Raw genomic sequence first — 20434 nt, 5'->3', positions numbered from 1 at the left:
AACCTTTGGTATGGAGGTGGAAGGCCTAAAGTCACATTGGTGATTATAGGAGGAAGGCTTAAAGTCACATTGGTGCCTATAAATAGTGGCGTAGTAATGAGTGAAATCACACCAAAACAAAATCAAAAGTTCTCTCCAAAAATTGTAATTTTCGAGTACCAAAAATTCTGCCCAATTTCAGAAAGTTTTGCTAATTGTTTTACATGTCCAAATCCGATCTCCACCGTTCAGAATATAGCCACACGTTTTTGGAGAAACATAACACAAATTCAGACCGATCCAACAGTTCAATTAGGCGCAAACGTTTTTGTAATGTGACTGGTTTTTCAGTGTCAAACATTTTTGGAATAATCTCTCCAATAAGTGGGTTTATATGTTTTAAAGTTATGTATGTTTTAAAATTCGATTGTCTACTGCATGTTTTGTATAAGCGATGATTTCAAAATTCTAAGTTACTTCAAAATCGTTTAGTTCCGTCCGTTGTTCGTTCATGCCCTTCGCTTCGTTCTGTCTTGGTGTCGCTCTGTTCGAACCAATTCATCTCTGAATGATAAGTTATAAGTATGGATATGATAATGATGCATCGGGAAAGCCTGTGAGGCAAAAGGGGTAATTTCGCACAGATTGAAAGCAGTTGCAGAAATTAAATTTCAAGATTCTATGCGAAAGAATAAGCCATCCAACTATGACGACAACTTGAATTTGAGGATTTAAATAAACAGAGATGAGTGTAATGTATCAGAATGATTTGGATAGGAAGGCATGGGCTTTTGCCAAAATTTGATTTCGTCAAATATTGTCTATAAAACTCACTCACAGGCTTTCCCGATGCATCATTATCATATCCATACTTATAACTTATCATTTAGAGATGGATTGATTCGAACAGAGCGACACCAAGACAGAACGAAGTGGAGGGCATGAACGAACACCGGACGGAACTAAACGATTTTGAAGTAACTTAGAATTTCGAAATCATAGCTTATACACAACATGCATTAGACGATCGAATTTTAAAACATACATAACTTTAAAACATATAAACCCACTTACTTGAAAGATTGTTCCAAAAATGTTTGACACTGAAAATACCAGTCACTTTACAAAAAGTTTGCGCCTAATTGAACCGTTGGATCGGTCTGAATTTTTGTTATGTTTTTTCAAAAACGTGTAGATATACTCTGAATGGTGCAGATCGGGTTTGGACGTGTAAAACAATGAGCAAAACTTTCTGAAATTGGGCAGAATTTTTTGTACTCGAAAATTACAACTTTTAGAGAGAACTTTTGATGTTGTTTTGGTGTAATTTCACTCATTATTTTGACACTATTTATAGGAACCAATGTGACTTTAAGTCTTCCTCCTCCATACCAAAGTTTGCATGGTTTATGACATTAATCACCAATGTGACTTTAAGCCTTCCCCCTCCATACCAAAGGTTGCATGTAATTTATTCTCCTCTATGACATAATTCATCTTCAATGCAAAAAATAAAATCAACTTGGTACTTTTGTCCCTTTGTATAGTAAAATTCTGGGTCTTCACAGGTGACTTTTTTGTGACTAATATGAATACGAAAGGATATGATGATATGTAAGGCCAATGCTCACTTGACGGATAAGAGTGTCGCTGATGTCCCCGCCGCATGGTACCATGGTTACACGTAAGATTGATCAATCGACCAAAAGCTGAAACGAAAGTCACAATTAATGATCTGAATTCAATAAAAAGAGAAAAGTATATGATGAAAGGAAATGATTTAAAGTTATGCATATTCATGAAAAGTTATTTTATTAAATGTATTGTTCATTGTTGATTGCAGATGTATATGTACTACTTTTTATAACGGTTAAGGTTTGATAAGTCAATAGACTCACTAGGTGTGAATGATGGAGGTGAAATAATTTTGATGATGTTGGAGGACTTGATGGTTGAACTAGCTAGGCGAAGAAAAAATATAGAGCTATATATTTCATACATTTGCTTCAGCAGCAGGATTCACATTTCCCAATGCAAAGAAAGCTCCCCCAAGTATCACCACTTTCTTCACCTTGCTTACAAATGACGAGTCTCTCTTTATGGCCTAAATCAAGTAACATAGAAAAATAACTAATATTTAAGAGAACAACGATAACAAAATTTAATAACAAACCAATGAATTACTAGAGCAAGATTTGTCAGAGGTCCCAATGCGAGTAAAGAAACTTCACTCGGATATTTGGAAACTTCTTCGACCAGAAATTTGGATGATTATTTCTCATATTTCTGGGATTTAGGAAGAGGAATAGAGATGTTCCCTAATCCATCTGAACCATGAACAGATTCGGCAATACGCGGTTTTCCTCTCTATGTAAGTATACATTATAGTCAGGCTACCTACAGTAAAAGATAATGAGAATAAAACTAAAATAAAGTAACAACATATACCGAGGGAAGCCATCACAATACTATGAAATATGTAAATATAGTTATCTTCACATTAAACAGTACATTTTGCCAAAGTTTAACACCGCTCAAATATAGAACGCATACTAAAGTACTCCGAAACTGGCAGGATTTCTACCAGCAGCTAATATTACTGCTTCAACTAGAGACACTGACTTTAGTAATAAATAAATTCACTCCCAATAGCAAACCAACACACACTCACACACACATACACACACACACAAATATATATATATATATATATATATATATATATATATATATATATATATATATATATATAAGAGCCTGGGGGGGTAGAGTTATAAGAATTGTTTTTACGATATTTTAATTTGAGTTTTAGAAATTTAATTTCTCTTGAGTGTTTTTGCCTAAGAAGGTCTGGGTAGTAAGTCCTAACGTTAAGGCTGTAAAATCATAGAATTGCTTAGGATTGTAGAGAGAAATTAAAAATCGAAACACAAATTTTAATAAAATGAATTCAATTTTCTGTAGATCTACTTCTCTTAACTCCACTACTTCAACTTCTTATGAGAATAGAAGGATAATAAATACCGAAGAAATATTCATAGAAGATTTTGATAAATCAATTGATAATTGGGAAATTCCTAAAGTAAATAAAGATCAAATTTATAAAACTTCAAATTATCAATTCTTCAAAACAGATTGTACAATCAAAACAGAATTCCAAGTAGATAAAAACTTTCTACATAAAGACTTTTATGCTACACATAATAAAGAAAAAAGATTATGGTTTTTTGAAATATTTATGGATACAAGAAAAGATATTCAACAAAAATTCTATGAATTTACAAATAAATATAAAATTCATATTTTATTTTTTGATTGGTTTGAAATATATTCCTTTCAAAATTCTTTATATTATCCATTTTCAAATTCTGTTAATCCTATTAAAAATAATATAGAAACCGCGGTTATAGATAGTAAACTCAAAAACCCAATTTTTAAACCATACCAAATAACTGAAAATAGTGTTAAAAATATCAAACAAAATAATTTTGAATTTATAAAAATAATACAAGATAAATTAAGTAAAATGGAAACAACAGCCAATAGCTCAAATCAACCCATAGATCAAATTGCTCCTAAAACACCAATCTCTAATCTTAGAATAAATACCTTAAATCATGATTCAGATATTAGTGAAGCTTTAGAACAATTCCAAAATCCTACAAATAAAATCAATAAAATAGATTGGAATCAATCTTCACAAAAGTTACAAATTATTCCTGCTCCAGATTTAGGAATAATAAAACCCTTAACACAATCTCGTTTTAATGCTTCTTCCGTTTATGATTGGAACATAGATGGATTGACTGAATTTAATATTCTTAGTATTTTACAACAAATGACTATGGCAGCAAATGCCTATAAAACTCAAACAAATACACAAGATAGAACCATAGCCGAACTCCTTATAGCTGGTTTTTCTGGCCAAATTAAGGGTTGGTGGGACTATTATCTTACAAATCAACAACAAGAAGATATTTTAAATTCTATAAAAACTGATGAAGACGGGATACCAATTTTAGATCAAGATGAAAATCCCCAACAAGATGCTGTAGCTACTTTAATCCTAACAATCTCTTTACATTTTATAGGTGATCCTTCACATTTAAAAGATAAAAATGCTGAATTATTATCAAATCTTAAATGTAAAAAATTAAGTGATTTTCAATGGTATAAAAATACTTTTCTAACCAGAGTCATGCTTAGGGAAGACTCTAATCAACCATTTTGGAAAGAAAAATTCCTAGCAGGATTACCAACTCTTTTAGGAGAAAAGGTTAGAAATAAAATTAGAGAATCATGTGGAAAACAAATAATTCCTTATAATGAATTTACTTATGGTCAATTAATTAGTTTAACTCAACAAGAAGGTTTAAAAATATGTCAAGATCTAAAATTACAAAAACATTTAAAATGGGAAATGAAAAGAACGAAACAAGAATTAGGAACTTTCTGTCAACAATTTGATATAAATCCTAATAAAACTTCTCCTTCTAAATGCCTAGAAAACTGTAGTGAATCTAATGAAAAGCCATATAGAAAAAATTTTAAATACAATAAGAAAAATTTTAAATCAAAAGAAGAATTTTATAAGAAACCTTATAAGAAATTTAAAAATTTCAAACAATATCCTAACAAATCATTTAAAGATATTGAATGTTATAAATGTCATAAAAAGGGACATACTGCTAATTATTGTAGATTGAATAAACAATTAAATGAATTAGAATTAAATGAAGAAATATTAAATAAAATTTCTAATCTTTTAATTGATTCTTCTGAGTCAGAATTAGAAAATTTTTCTTCTAAAGATGAAAATGAATCTTTACAATTAGATGAATTAATTACATCTAGTAATGAATCTGAAAAACAAATTAACATGCTTTCAAAAGATCAACAATTCTTTCTTGATATTCTAAAAGACATAAATGATCCTAATATTCAAAAAGAATATCTTGATAAAATTTTAAAATCTCTCAAAGAAAATAAAGAAGAAAAAACAGAAATAAAATTTACTACTTTACCAAATACTTCTAAAAATACTTACGACCTAACCAATATTTTAGAAAAAAGAAAGAAAAGAAAAAATAAAGAGATAACAATCCCAGACTTACAAAAAGATATAAAAGAAATAAAACTAGAACTAAAAGAATTAAAAGAAAAACAAAAAGAAGATTCTGAAATAATCAAAGGAATATTAGATAATATTAACACTGAAAATTCTGAAGAATTTGAATATAATGAAATAAAAAATATTCAAAACCTTGAGAAAATTCCAGAAGACTTTCTTTTTGTATTAAGAGAAATAACCTCTAGAAAATACATACTAAAAATAAATCTGGTATTTTCAGAAAATTTTAAAATTAGTACAATTGCACTTTTTGATACTGGTGCTGATTTAAATTGTATAAAATCAGGGATAGTACCTAAAAATTTTCAAGAAAAAACTAATGAAAAACTTTCGGCTGCTAACAATTCTAAATTAAATGTCAATTCAAAAACAGAAGCATCAATATTAAACAATGGAGTTCTTATTAAAACTACATTTATTCTTGTTAATGATATACATCATACTGTAATTCTAGGAACACCTTTTATAGGATTAATTACTCCATATAAAGTAAATAATAATTCTATTTCTTTTAAATTTAATTACAAAAAATTAGAATTTGAATTCTTAGAAAAACCACGTACAAGAAATCTCAATTTAATAAAAGCATATTCTATATATGAAAATAGTATTAATGTACTAATCCAAGGAAAAAATTTTCAACTAGAAAATCTTAAAAAAGATATTTCCCAAAAAAGGATAATAAAACAGTTAGAAACACAAGAACTTCAAAATAAAATTTCAAAATTTCAAAAGCTATTAGAAACAGAAATTTGTTCAGAAATTCCAAATACTTTCTGGAATAGAAAACAACATATTGTAGATCTCCCTTATGAACAAGATTTTAATGATAAACAAATCCCAACCAAAGCTAGACCAATACAAATGAATTCTGATCTAGAAGAACATTGTAAAAAGGAAATACAAGATTTGGAAAAGAAAGGTCTAATTTCCAAATCTAGATCTCCTTGGAGTTGCGCTGCTTTTTATGTTAATAAAAATTCTGAAATTGAAAGAGAGACTCCCAGATTAGTAATAAATTATAAACCATTAAATAAAGCATTAAAATAGATCAGATATCCTATACCAAATAAAAAAGATCTATTACAAAAACTGCATAATGCTTCTATATTTTCTAAATTTGATATGAAATCAGGATTTTGGCAAATACAAATTTCTCAAAAGGACAGGTATAAAACTGCTTTTACAGTCCCTTTTGGACAATATGAATGGAATGTAATGCCTTTTGGGTTAAAAAATGCCCCTTCTGAATTCCAAAGAATTATGAATGAAATCTTCAATGATTATTCAAAATATTGTATAGTTTATATTGATGATGTCTTAGTCTTTTCAAACAACATAGATGAGCATATAAAACACCTAAAAACATTCCTTTATATTACAAAACAAAATGGTTTAGTAGTATCCAAATCAAAAATAAGCCTATTCCAGACTAAAATCAGATTTTTAGGACACTACATATCACAAGGAACTATTACACCTATTGAAATATCTTTGCAATTTGCAAATAAATTCCCTGATAAAATACTTGATAAAAATCAATTACAAAGATTTTTAGGAAGTTTAAATTATGTTCTAGATTTCTGTCCTAACATTAATAGAATAGCAAAACCTTTACATGATAGGCTTAAGAAAAACCCAGTTCCATGGACAGAAAAACACACAGAGTTAGTACAGATAATCAAAAAACAAGTATTAGAAATTCCATGTTTACATATTGCAGATCCTAGCCTACCGAAAATAGTTGAGACAGATGCCTCAGATCTAGGATATGGAGGTATTTTAAAGCAAAAACAAGGAGACAAAGAGTATATAGTTCAATATACATCAGCCCATTGGAACGACACCCAAAAGAATTATTCTACTATAAAAAAGGAAATCTTGGGCATTGTTTTATGCATACAAAAATTTCAAAGTGACTTATTAAATCAAAATTTTTTACTAAGGATAGACTGTAAAAGTGCGAAAGAAATTTTACAAAAAGATGTTCAAAATCTTGCATCAAAACAAATTTTTGCACGATGGCAGGCTATATTAAGTATTTTTGATTTTAATATTGAATTTATCAAAGGAGATACAAATTCTCTACCAGACTTCCTTACCCGAGAATTTCTTCAAGACAGAATCAATGCCGCCGAAAAAAGATAAAGACAAAAGGCCTATCCAAACCTCTGTTGATCCAGTAAAACCAAAAAGTTGGTATGAAATTGTTACAAAAGAAGAAGAGGTCGACACTGCCCAATCCAAACTCCAAATTCCAAAGAAAGAAAACTGTGATATTGAAACCAGACTTCAAATTCTTGAAGCTCTTCTTGAAGCATCAAAGGACAAAAAATCTCTAGAAAAAGAAAATTCCGAAGAAAAATCCTCAAAAAACCAAGTTTCAAATACTTTCCAGGTATTGTCAAATTCAGATGATTCTCCTACAACATCCTCACAAAAACAATCTTTAAATCCTCAGGTTTCTTTGACCCAACCTTATTTAAAAGCCTCTTCAGAATTTTTTGAAAAACCTATATGGCAAAATATTATTAATACTGAAAGAGGATTCGATAGTTCTGAACCATTCCAGATTCTTCAAAAATATTTTGGAAAAGGAAGATATTATAAACCATATGATATTAATAAAACCCCTTATTTCTATCAAGCCATTCTTGAAATTACAGAATCCGTAATATTTAAAAATTTCTTCCTAGAAGAGAAACATGAAGATCCGGCATATTCTACTTGTAAGATTCTCAAAGTCATTGCTCCAGCTGATTGGGGATATGAGTTAACCAAATCCCTATTCTTTCCAGAAAAACTTAAAGAAACACATTTCTTCGAAATACCTTTTAATTATTGGGATTATCATCAAGCATGGTACAATTCCTTTTTGATCCAAAACCAAAAACATAAACACACATGGCTTTTTTATTTTGACACAAAAATATGTGATCCCAAACAATTTCCATTTTGGTGGAATTCATGGTGGGAATTTTTCGGTTCATCATATGAAATTCTAAAACCCCCAATCCAAAGTTCGTTCAATTTATTCAAAGCTCAGTATAAACCTACAGATGAAGAAAAATCATTACAACCCTTAGCCCTTTTTTGTACAAAATTCTATGTTCCATGGGTTCTTGCATGGACAGTAGAACTTTCTGATCAAAAACTTCCAGTACTTATAAGAAGATTCAAAGTTAAATGGTGGGATAAATTTAAAAGTCCTCCAAGCCTTTCAATTATGAATATTCAAAAATGGATTAAAGACTGTAACGTCAAGACTCCAGAAACATTCCAAACACCACAGCAGACAGACCTTTTGGTACAAAAATCTCAAATGGCAGCTATGCTTGCAACAGCAAAAACTCCTGAAGAAATTCAGGCAATATTGATGAAATTTACACCAGCCTTATCAAATAGATCAGAATCTCCAGAGCCCTCTATCCATTTAGATGATGATGATGATGGACCTATTTTTGGAAACAGTGGAATGTAAATATGAATTGTAAATTTTAATTTTTGTATTGATTGTAATATTCGTGTATTAAAAAAAAATGAAAAATGACGACGAAATGATGCAAGCATGAAAACGACAAATACTATTCAAGATTCCGAAAATGCCCTTGAAGATATCTATAAATAGAAGACAAGTCTCGCAAGGAAAGGCAAGTTTTTTGATACCAAGTTTTGATTCCCACTTTCACTTCCTTTCTTCTCTCTTCTCTTTCTTACTTTTCCTACTTTCTCCACTCACATTCAAGGTGTTCTTACCTTACAAGCTTTATGTTCTTGAAGAATTTGTAAATCCTTTGAAGATATATTGAAGTTCTTATTTTGATTCCAAGGTGTGTTTTATTTATGTGTTAAATACTTGTATATATATATTATATATTATATGGCCGGTTAAACCGCCTAAATATATATAAATACCTATATATATTATATATATATATATATATATATATATATCTTGAAGATTTTGTGGTGTTCTTTGCAAAAGTATGCTCTACATATAATCCTTTAAAGATTATATGCAATCAGAAACTGGAGGAACCTCAAATCTTTAAAGATCTTTAAATTCCTGCATTTAAATTCTTGTATTTAAATTCCTGTCTTTAAATTCCGCATATATATATATATATTATTATACATATTATATGGCTGGTTAAACCGCCTACTTTATTTATTGTTATTGCATTTTCTTTTTATTAATTGCTTTTATTATTATTGTTTATGAATATTTCTATTGGTGTTCAATTATCCCCCTAAGTATCACTGGGTAGTCTTTGGTATCAGAGCCTGGGGGGGGTAGAGTTATAAGAATTTTTTTTACGATATTTTAATTTGAGTTTTAGAAATTTAATTTCTCTTGAGTGTTTTTGCCTAAGAAGGTCTGGGTAGTAAGTCCTAACGTTAAGGCTGTAAAACCATAGAATTGCTTAGGATTGTAGAGAGAAATTAAAAATCGAAACACAAATTTTAATAAAATGAATTCAATTTTCTGTAGATCTACTTCTCTTAACTCCGCTACTTCAACTTCTTATGAGAATAGAAGGATAATAAATACCGAAGAAATAGTCATAGAAGATTTTGATAAATCAATTGATAATTGGGAAATTCCTAAAGTAAATAAAGATCAAATCTATAAAACTTCTAGATATCAATTTTTCAAAACTGATTTTACAACTAAAACAGAATTTATAGAACAAGAAGAACCCAACACCCAATTAAAAGAAATAACTCAATATTTAGATGGAAGAGTTAAACTTTCTTTTGATAGAACAAGTAGTCATAACAGTAGATCTGATGATTCTTCAACTTCAGATACTATAGATTTAGGAAGAATATCACAAATAAACTCTCCTTATAAAACCCAACCTAGATATTCTACATCAGATATACCCAATTCTATAATAAGAAATGTAGATTATATCTCAGAAATACCTAGACCTATATATACCAAAAATAAGATAGGAAGACAATTGAATATTCCAGAACAACAATTTGAATCAGAACAAAATCCAACAAGTCCAACTTTTTCCTCAATAACAGAAAATAAAATTAATGAACTAAATGTTATAGAAAAAGAATTCCAAATAGATAAAAACTTTCTACATAAAGATTTTTATGATATACATAATAAAGCGAAAAGATTATGGTTTTTTGAAAATTTTATGAATACCAGAAAAGATATTCAAGAAAAATTCTATGAATTTATAAATAAATATAAAATTAACATTTTATTCTTCGATTGGTTTGAAATATACTCCTCTCAAAATTCCTTAGAATACCCATTTTCAAACTATGTTAATCCTATTACAATGAGAAATAAATCACCAGAATGGGAAACTATTACTGATTCTAGAAAAATTCAATCTAATCATCCTCCTTTACAAGGAATTAAAATACTAGTACAAAATCAACAAATTGAAGCAATTCCTATAAAAAAATCCAGGAGATAATGAAAAAATTAATATAAAAAACATCATAATACAAAATAATTTCACAAATACAAATTTAAATACCATAGGAAAACAACTAGATCGGATAGAAAAACAAATACAAAAACAACCAACAACTAAAATAGAAACCTCGAATAGTAAACTCAAAAACCCAATTTTTAAACCATACCAAATAACTGAAAATAGTGTTAAAAATATCAAAGAGAATAATTTTGAATTTATAAAATTAATACAAGATAAATTAAGTAAAATGGATACAACAGCCAGTAGCTCAAATCAACCCATAGATCAAACTATTCCTGAAACACCAAACTCTAATCTTAGAATAAATACCTTAAATCATGATTCAGATATTAGTGAAGCTTTAGAACAATTCCAAAATCCTACAAATAAAATCAATAAAATTGATTGGAATCAATCTTCACAAAAGTTACAAATTATTCCTGCTCCAGATTTAGGAATAATAAAACCCATAACACAATCTCGTTTTAATGCTTCTTCCGTTTATGATTGGAACATAGATGGAATGACTGAATATAATATTCTTAGTATTTTACAACAAATGACTATGGCAGCAAATGCCTATAAAACTCAAACAAATACACAAGATAGAACCATAGCCGAACTCCTTATAGCTGGTTTTTCTGGCCAAATTAAGGGTTGGTGGGACTATTATCTTACAAATCAACAACAAGAAGATATTTTAAATTCTATAAAAACTGATGAAGATGGAATACCAATTTTAGATCAAGATGAAAATCCCCAACAAGATGCTGTAGCTACTTTAATCCTAACAATCTCTTTACACTTTATAGGTGATCCTTCACATTTAAAAGATAAAAATGCTGAATTATTATCAAATCTTAAATGTAAAAAATTAAGTGATTTTCAATGGTATAAAAATACTTTTCTAACCAGAGTCATGCTTAGGGAAGACTCTAATCAACCATTTTGGAAAGAAAAATTCCTAGCGGGATTACCAACTCTTTTAGGAGAAAAGGTTAGAAATAAAATTAGAGAATCATGTGGAAAACAAATAATTCCTTATAATGAATTTACTTATGGTCAATTAATTAGTTTAACTCAACAAGAAGGTTTAAAAATATGTCAAGATCTAAAATTACAAAAACATTTAAAATGGGAAATGAAGAGAACGAAACAAGAATTAGGAACTTTCTGTCAACAATTCGATATAAATCCTAATAAACCTTCTCCTTCTAAATGCTTAGGAAACTGTAGTGAATCTAATGAAAAGCCATATAGAAAAAATTTTAAATACAATAAGAGAAATTTTAAACCAAAAGAAGATTTTTATAAGAAACCGTATAAGAAATTTAAAAATTTCAAACAATATCCTAAAAAATCATTTAAAGATATTGAATGTTATAAATGTCATAAAAAAGGACATACTGCTAATTATTGTAGATTGAATAAACAGTTAAATGAATTAGAATTAAATGAGGAAATATTAAATAAAATTTCTAATCTTTTAATTGATTCTTCTGAGTCAGAATTAGAAAATTTTTCTTCTAAAGATGAAAATGAATCTTTACAAATAGATGAATTAATTACATCTAGTAATGAATCTGAAAAACAAATTAACATGCTTTCAAAAGATCAACAATTCCTTCTTGATATTCTAAAAGACATAAATGATCCCAATATTCAAAAAGAATATCTTAATAAAATTTTAAAATCTCTCAAAGAAAATAAAGAAGAAAAAACAGAAATAAAATATACTACTTTACCAAATACTTCTAAAAATACTTACGACCTAACCAATATTTTAGAAAAAAGAAAGAAAACAAAAAATAAAGAGATAACAATCCAAGATTTACAAAAAGAGATAAAAGAAATAAAAATAGAACTAAAAGAAATAAAAGAAAAACAAAAACAAGATTCTGAAATAATCAAAGAAATATTAGATAATATTAATATTGAAAATTCCGAAGAATCTGAAGATAATGAAATAAAAAACATTCAAAACCTTGAAAAAATTCCAGAAGACTTTCTTTTTTGTATTAAGAGAAATAACCTCTAGAAAATACATACTAAAAATAAATCTGGTATTTTCAGAAAATTTTAAAATTAGTACAATAGCACTTTTTGATACTGGTGCTGATTTAAATTGTATAAAATCAGGGATAGTACCTAAAAAATTTCAAGAAAAAACTAATGAAAAGCTTTCGGCTGCTAACAATTCTAAATTAATTGTTAGTTCAAAAACAGAAGCATCAATATTAAACAATGGAGTTTTTATTAAAACTACATTTATTTTAGTTAATGACATACATCATACTATAATTCTAGGAACACCCTTTATAGAATTAATTACTCCATATAAAGTAAATAATATTTCCATCTCTTTTAAATTTAATTATAAAAAATTAGATTTTGAATTCTTAGAAAAACCTTGTACAAAAAACCTCAATTTAATAAAAACATATTCTATATATGAAAATAGTATTAATGCACTAATTCAAGGAAAAAAATTTCAAAATAATATTTCTCTAAAAAGAATAAAAACTTATGGGAATTATGAAAGAATTCTAACAAATTTATTTGATCCATGCAGGAAAATGGCGTCATCAAGCAAAGTTAATTATTCCCAACAGAAATCCCCCACAGAATTAATTTCTTTTGGAGATATCAATCTCCCTGTTTATCCTCAAAACTCACAAAAATGTTTCAGGACTTCAAAACCTTTTCATCTAGAAAAATCCCAAAAAACTTTATTAAATTCAATATGGAACGTCCAACCAAACGATTCCAATCAAAAAGTCATAGTCTTAAATGCCTTGGCCTATTATTTCAATCAAATAAATCTTTCTTCCCAATCATCACATGAAGCTGATTCCGAAACCATATTATATTATGTTGTTTACCAAGGGAAGGTGACAGGAGTCTACAACCATTGGACCCGAGTGGTTGAAGTTATTAAAAATGATCAAATTTCTTTTTATAAAAGTTTTAAAACCCTTCCTGAAGCTCTAGAATCAGCCAACCGTTTTATTGGTCCAAATTACTTTATTGATTATCCAATCCGAAAAGATATAAATACCCAAAAGAGTTATGGTAAACAAATAGCCCATGAAAATAATTTTCCAAAAAAGAGTGTTTATGAAATTCCTAAAAAAGTTTTAAAAACTGATTTTAAATTTTGTGATCATTGCGAGACGATGGTAAAAAATTTTAAAAGACTAAATGATTCGAAATCATTAATGTCTGATAAAATAAAGGAATTGACGGAAAAATTACAAAAAACAGAAGCAGCTCTTAAGACAAACCTTATAAACTTGGACCTTCTTAAAAAGATTCAAGATTTTGAAATAGACAAACCCAGTCTATTAGACAGACCTAGTCTATTTAATTCTAGCCAAAAACTGAGCCCAACAAGATTTTTCTTTAGACCACTTACAGAATTAAGCATATTACCTACCCAAATAAATGACATTATTTTCTCAAAAGCCAAAGAAAATTTCTACAAAAAATTCCAAATGATCCAAGAAATTCTTTTCTTAAAACCTAATGGCATAAAAATTATTCCTATATAAGGAATAAATGAATATGCCAAACATAAAATTGATTGTGAAAAAGAAACTTTAGACATAGACAATTGTTCTTGTCAACTTCAATTCTACATCCTTTCTACCCAAATACATTTTTCATCATTTAGAGATTTTTTCTTTCAGTTTAATAATAAGGAAGAAAGAATAAGTATAAATTCCTTATTAGATTTAGGATAGTTTCCGAAATCATCATTACAGATAAAGATAACATAGACAGTCTCAACAGTGTTGCCCTTAAAAGTGCAATCCAATATATCTTTGATATCGGCAATAATGAAGTAAAATTAGAAATAAGATCAACATGTCCAGAATGGATTAGAACAGATTTAGAACCAGCAGTTCACAGAATTTGGGTCAGTCCCTTTTTTAAATGGCAAAAACAAGAAGCGGAACCCAAAGTCCATCATCCAACCATTTGCAGTGCTACAATCCAAAAACAAATAAAACATCAGAGATTACAGACATTAGCCTTCAAGCATAAATTCATCGAAAAGAGAAACGAAGACTACAGACTGTATTTTATGAATCAGATTTACAAAATCTACATATTGAGCTCATCACCATGCGTTGATCATTTTCCAGATTTTCATACAGATGCTCCAAAAACTTTTTATTTTTATACTAGAATGTACAACAGATTCTTGGAAGAATTAGAAGACCAAAAGATAGAAGAAATCTTCTACTCCTCAGAAGAAGATATTATCCTTGAAGATTTACTCGATGAAGAAGGAATGCACAATTTAGACACATGATTTTTATTGAATTGTAAATTTTGTATTGTAAAATTTGTAATAAATATATATATATATATATATATATATATATATATATATATACATATATATATATATATACATATATAAATATATATATATGGAAAATGACATCAAAATGATGCAAACATGACAAGGACAAATACTATTCAGGATTCCGAAAATACCCTTGAAGATGTCTATATAAAGAAGACAAGGCCTCCAAGGAAATGCAAGTTTTTTGATACCAAGTTTTGATTCCCACTTTCACTTCCTTTCTTCTCTCTTCTCTTTCTTACTTTTCTTACTTTCTCCACTCACATTCAAGGTGTTCTTACCTTACAAGCTTTATGTTCTTGAAGAATTTGTAAATCCTTTGAAGATATATTGAAGTTCTTATTTTGATTCCAAGGTGTGTTTTATTTATGTGTTAAATACTTGTATATATATATTATATATTATATGGCCGGTTAAACCGCCTAAATATATATAAATACCTATATATATTATATATATATATATCTTGAAGATTTTGTGGTGTTCTTTGCAAAAGTATGCTCTACATATAATCCTTTAAAGATTATATGCAATCAAAAACTGGAGGAACCTCAAATCTTTAAAGATCTTTAAATTCCTGCATTTAAATTCTTGTATTTAAATTCCTGTCTTTAAATTCCGCATATATATATATATTATTATACATATTATATGGCTGGTTAAACCACCTACTTTATTTATTGTTATTGCATTTTCTTTTTATTAATTGCTTTTATTATTATTGTTTATGAATATTTCTATTGGTGTTCAATTATCCCCCTAAGTATCACTGGGTAGTCCTTGGTATCATATATATATATATATATATATATATATATATATAATTTCAAAATTATGTATATTGAATTATAGGTAAGTTGGTATTGCAAGATCTCCCGTGCATGTTTCATTTTTTTTGTAAACAAACATCGTCAAAAATATTTATTCAATCTCGATACGATAACGAATCTGTAAATAACTCAAACTAGTCATATAATTTCTTAGACATTAATAATGTCAAGTATTTTCTTACTTCAACTCGACAACATACCAAAATGAAAAACATGGCATTATTCAAACATAGTCTCAAATCCATTTGGGTTGATGAGATAACCAAGGATAACGTATGTGTTCTTTAAAGTTTAAGCTAAATATTCAGATTTTCATCAGTTTTACCGAATTTTTAAATGACATAAATACTCTAAGTACACAAACAAAATTTATATACATAATCGTTCCACTACGCTCCATCTAGGCATGCGTTTTTTTTATAAATTCCAAGAGATATCCAGATTTATTTGCTTATTTTGTTTTCAGGAAGAAAACGGAATGAGCAAAATATGCAAAACTCACGGCAACAATTTTGCCTTACCCTTATCAAATTTAAGTATATTTCTTTAAAAGTTATAAATCTCAACATGTATTCCATTCAATTATAAGTTACACAAGACTTCACAATCCATAATAGATTTCAATAAATGAACCAATAAAAATTATGCTATCTTATGAAAAACCACGATTTACACCACCTTACTATTATAAAAGAAACTTTAATAGTTACACGATTTTAATGCATGGACATGAGATTAATTACAAGCAGTAGAAGACCTACGGAAGAAGGAAGCATATTCACACAACCAACACAAAGTTCAGGCAACTAATATGTTTTTGCTTCTCATAATAACTAGTTCAAACATTAGACATCAGGCAGGAAATGCAGGGATATGAAAAGTTATTACTTGGTCAGTCATCATTGGCTGACTTTAAATTTGTCATATAAGCATTGTATAAGACATGACTTACATGAATGTTGAAATCATAAGACAAAGAGTTTGGAAGAATTTTTCTCAGCTCAAAAACTTAAGGAAATATCATTGGGAACAGAACTATAATATGTGGCATCAAGACAGATCATATGTCCTCAAATATAAATCTACCTCGCCAGGGGTTTCAAGTAGAGGTTGCTTATCGATTGAACCAACAATCAGATCGGCTGTATGGTTTTCCAAATGGGCATGCCTGAGATAAAAGGAACACTATACGAGACTTACAGTTGCAAGAAGAGTAATTTTAATAAATTCTTGCACCAACATTATTTTTCCCAGCAAAGTTGGAGATTGAAGAAAATAACCAATATGGTACGTGAGAGAATAAACTAAAACAAACCTTCTTTCGAATACAATAAGATTGACATAATTATCAGATTTCAAGGAATGTTCCAAGTTTGGAAGAAGATAGGCGTATGAATCCACCTACAAGTTTTACAGTTAACATTAGCTTATGTTTTTTAGGAAACCATAAAATATTGTTTATCAACGAATTTGTAAAGGATTTCATATGTTTTAAATGCACACGATTACTGATTATATTTATTGTATATTGTGGGAACCGTATAATCCTAATGGTTGTTGAACATCTCAGGAAGGAAATAGATGAGTTATATTTTACAATACCTCTAGCTCATGATTTATGCCAGACATTATACTGAGAGTTACTACACCTTGAAGGACAAACAAGAACCTGATTTTTCAACACAATACTATTCATCAAAGGTGGATTGATATACCAAAAACTAATATAAGCTAAGCTTTGCTGACCTCTCAACATCACTTGGAGGTAGTACTGATTTCGAATTTTCTGCAAATATTCCCAAACATCAAATAAAGAAAATACTTTGCTAAATCTATCACAATCTATAGAGTAAAAGAATTTTACTAATCACACCTTGCATCTTTGCCAAATACATTACAGAATGTGAAACCATGGGGGAGTAATAAGATAAGAACCCTGAGTGTTAATCCTATGAAACCAACCGAAACTCAAAGATCAAGCCTGTTAAATGAATGGAAGAACTAAATAAATCACCGATTTGATTGTACCAATCGGGCAAAGGGCTAGACACATGACTTTCAGGAGTAATCAGAGCATGGTCCTTTTCGTACAAACTGCGGGTGAATACTGGTAACTCTGAAAAATCCAACACACTCGAAAATCAACGTTCGTATCAAAGTAATTCACGTATATGGATTTGAACATTATTTCTCAAGCAACAAAACAAGGACTCACCTCGAAGATGAGCTGGTGAAAGAGTGGGGTTGGTGGCTTTCCAATAGAGTGGCAGAGGGTCCAAGATTGATGGAGAAGAGCAAATCCTTTGTTGCGAAAATGAGATTCGTAAATCACTTGAAATCGATTTCACGTTAGCATATACAAATCAAAAGGTGAATTTAACAGTTCGCAAATCACCTGAAATTGATTTCATGCTAGCATATACAAATCAAAAGGCGAATTTAATAGACTAACTTAACTAAATAAGAATAGAGAATTCCGTCCCTTACCTTTCCGCTTAAATCCAATCTGTCAGCTTTGAATTCAAGCCGCAAATTTGTCTGCCCAAATGTTTTTTTTTTAAAGCAGCATTAATTGACTTTTTAAATGTCTTTCTCCCCAATTCCTATTGTGTGCCCTTCCTCCCCTGATAAGCAATTTTTTCAAATCAGAAACACCGGTTCACTATTTATAGTTCTCACAAATGAATAAATGTTTCTCTAATACAATTTGTAAATACAAGGGGTAAACCGAAGGAAATACTTTCACGTATTGCGTATTTACCTGGAATAAAATCATAAGAGCAGAGAAAGGGGTTGGGTAGTTAGTCGTGGGAGCTATTAGGGATGGATGAAACGAGACAAGAGAGACAAGCAATTGGGAAGAAATAAAATAGAAGCACCAACTACACGCATCTCAGGAAACGCCTATAATCTCTACAGCAACGGCGATGGAGGAGGAAATAAAAGAGAAGGTCATGGAAATAAAAGTGATTCGGGGATTTTGCGAAAGCTTATTATTGAGAATACTTACAACACTCATGTAAAGTACGCTGCTGTTAGTGTTAGTAAATAATAATAACAGCGTGTATCAAGAAACGCGCCCTAAATAACAACGATGACAGTGTGCATTTATTGCGCGCTGTAGATGTAAATATATCAATAGCGCACGTAATGAGGAACAATGTTCATAATAATATCAACGGCATGTGTTAAAAGCACACTGTTGATGACGTGCCTCGAAAAGTCATTTTTGTTGTAATGTAGAATCAAATATATCGGCTAGTGTTTAGTTAGAAAATAAAGGTGTGGGAGTGAGAAACGTAAAAAAATGCATTCACCCCTTTACAAACAAGGTACAAACACTTAAAACACGAGCTTGATCAATGTTGATTATGTGTATGTGCTTGTGTATAACTAACACGTTTTTTTTTGTGTAGATGGGCATTACAGTTTTTATGGTATGAATTTTATTTTTGAATTATATTGAAACAAAGGAAAAGAAATGATTTAAATATGAAAAATATTAGACTTGAAATTCATGAAGATACCCAAGTGCATCCTGAGAAGCCAACGACAAATGTGAAAAAATATTTTGCTCCAATATGATAAGGAGTATGTAATGGATCCCAAAATTCCATGTGAAGAAAGAAGAATGCATTTGGGAAAATGTTGGAGAATCTTTTTCTCACACCTAAGGCGTAATAGAATTTTAAAATTTTTTGTTTTTGACGATAGAAACTTAGCTTGGATATCGTATGTTTATAAATCCAACGCTCGACTCTAACTAATTCAGATTTTAAGCAAAGATATTTCTTTTTGTAAGTCCCTAGGACGATCTACTGGATCAAATGCCTTCTTCAATCTCCGAATCAAGTCTACGATTGATTGCTTGTGATATTCTTCTAATTTGCACTAGAAAACTAGAAGAAATTGTGCATTGAGATCAACGGCCGGAAGAAGGCAATATTTCGACGACGACATGGAGGAATTGTAGTGGAAAAGCGGCGGAGTACGATGGAGTGGTGGTGGTGCTCTGCCAATGGGATGATCAAGTCTAAATTTTCTTGATTGTGTTGTGTGTTATCAACTCTGGTAACATATATTTAATGTCTCTAAATTGTATATGTATCTTTATAGATTTAAGAGTTTCTCCTTTCACAAATCTCTAATCTTTATCATATCAACTTTGGAATAAAATTTTACAGGATTAGATAAGCCATTATGTATGCATGATATTCTAAAACCTTCTAGAATTCTCTTTAGGTGATTTGACCAACTAGAAAATCTATCAATCCTTGTTCGACTATGAAACTTCAAGTTTATTAATCAAACAATCCATGAATGTGGTTTCATCATAATCCCGCATGATTATTAGACATTGTCGACGTGAAGAGAGTACAAAATCTGTTATTATGATGCAAAGTGAAAATTTCTAAGTTCAAAATTTTCAATGATTCATTTTTTGCGGCTGCTTATTTTGGAATTTCTTCAATTAATTAGGCAATTGCACTCTCCTCAAATAATCAGCAGTCAAGTTAACTCCCACAACTTCCAAATATGTAATCTACTTATAAATTCTTTTATAAGCTATATGTCCATAAAATTTAATCATCAAATTCTACTCCTTGAATTTTACTATGTTAACAGAAACACGGAAATAAATATTTTTGTGACCTCAATGGTTCAAGGA

The 20434-nt window shown here is 29.4% G+C and overlaps 1 long non-coding RNA gene and 1 pseudogene across 1 annotated transcript; both read right to left on the bottom strand.

Annotated features, from left to right (window-relative positions):
• Nucleotides 1-1189: 1189 nt before the first annotated feature.
• LOC140836210 (uncharacterized) lies at nt 1190-2360 on the bottom strand. Its single transcript, XR_012119023.1, has 3 exons — nt 2164-2360; nt 1979-2083; nt 1190-1688 (listed from the first exon to the last, which is right to left on the bottom strand). It is a non-coding gene; the product is annotated as an uncharacterized lncRNA (long non-coding RNA).
• A 14291-nt stretch (nt 2361-16651) lies between these two features.
• Nucleotides 16652-18125, bottom strand: LOC140835853 ((S)-ureidoglycine aminohydrolase-like; annotated as a pseudogene).
• Nucleotides 18126-20434: the final 2309 nt, after the last annotated feature.

Source organism: Primulina eburnea, chromosome 7, assembly GCF_022965805.1.
Source record: "Primulina eburnea isolate SZY01 chromosome 7, ASM2296580v1, whole genome shotgun sequence".
Classification (NCBI taxonomy): Eukaryota; Viridiplantae; Streptophyta; class Magnoliopsida; order Lamiales; family Gesneriaceae; genus Primulina; species Primulina eburnea.
Note: the sequence above shows the minus strand (reverse complement) of the source record. Positions and strands in the feature narration are given on the sequence as shown.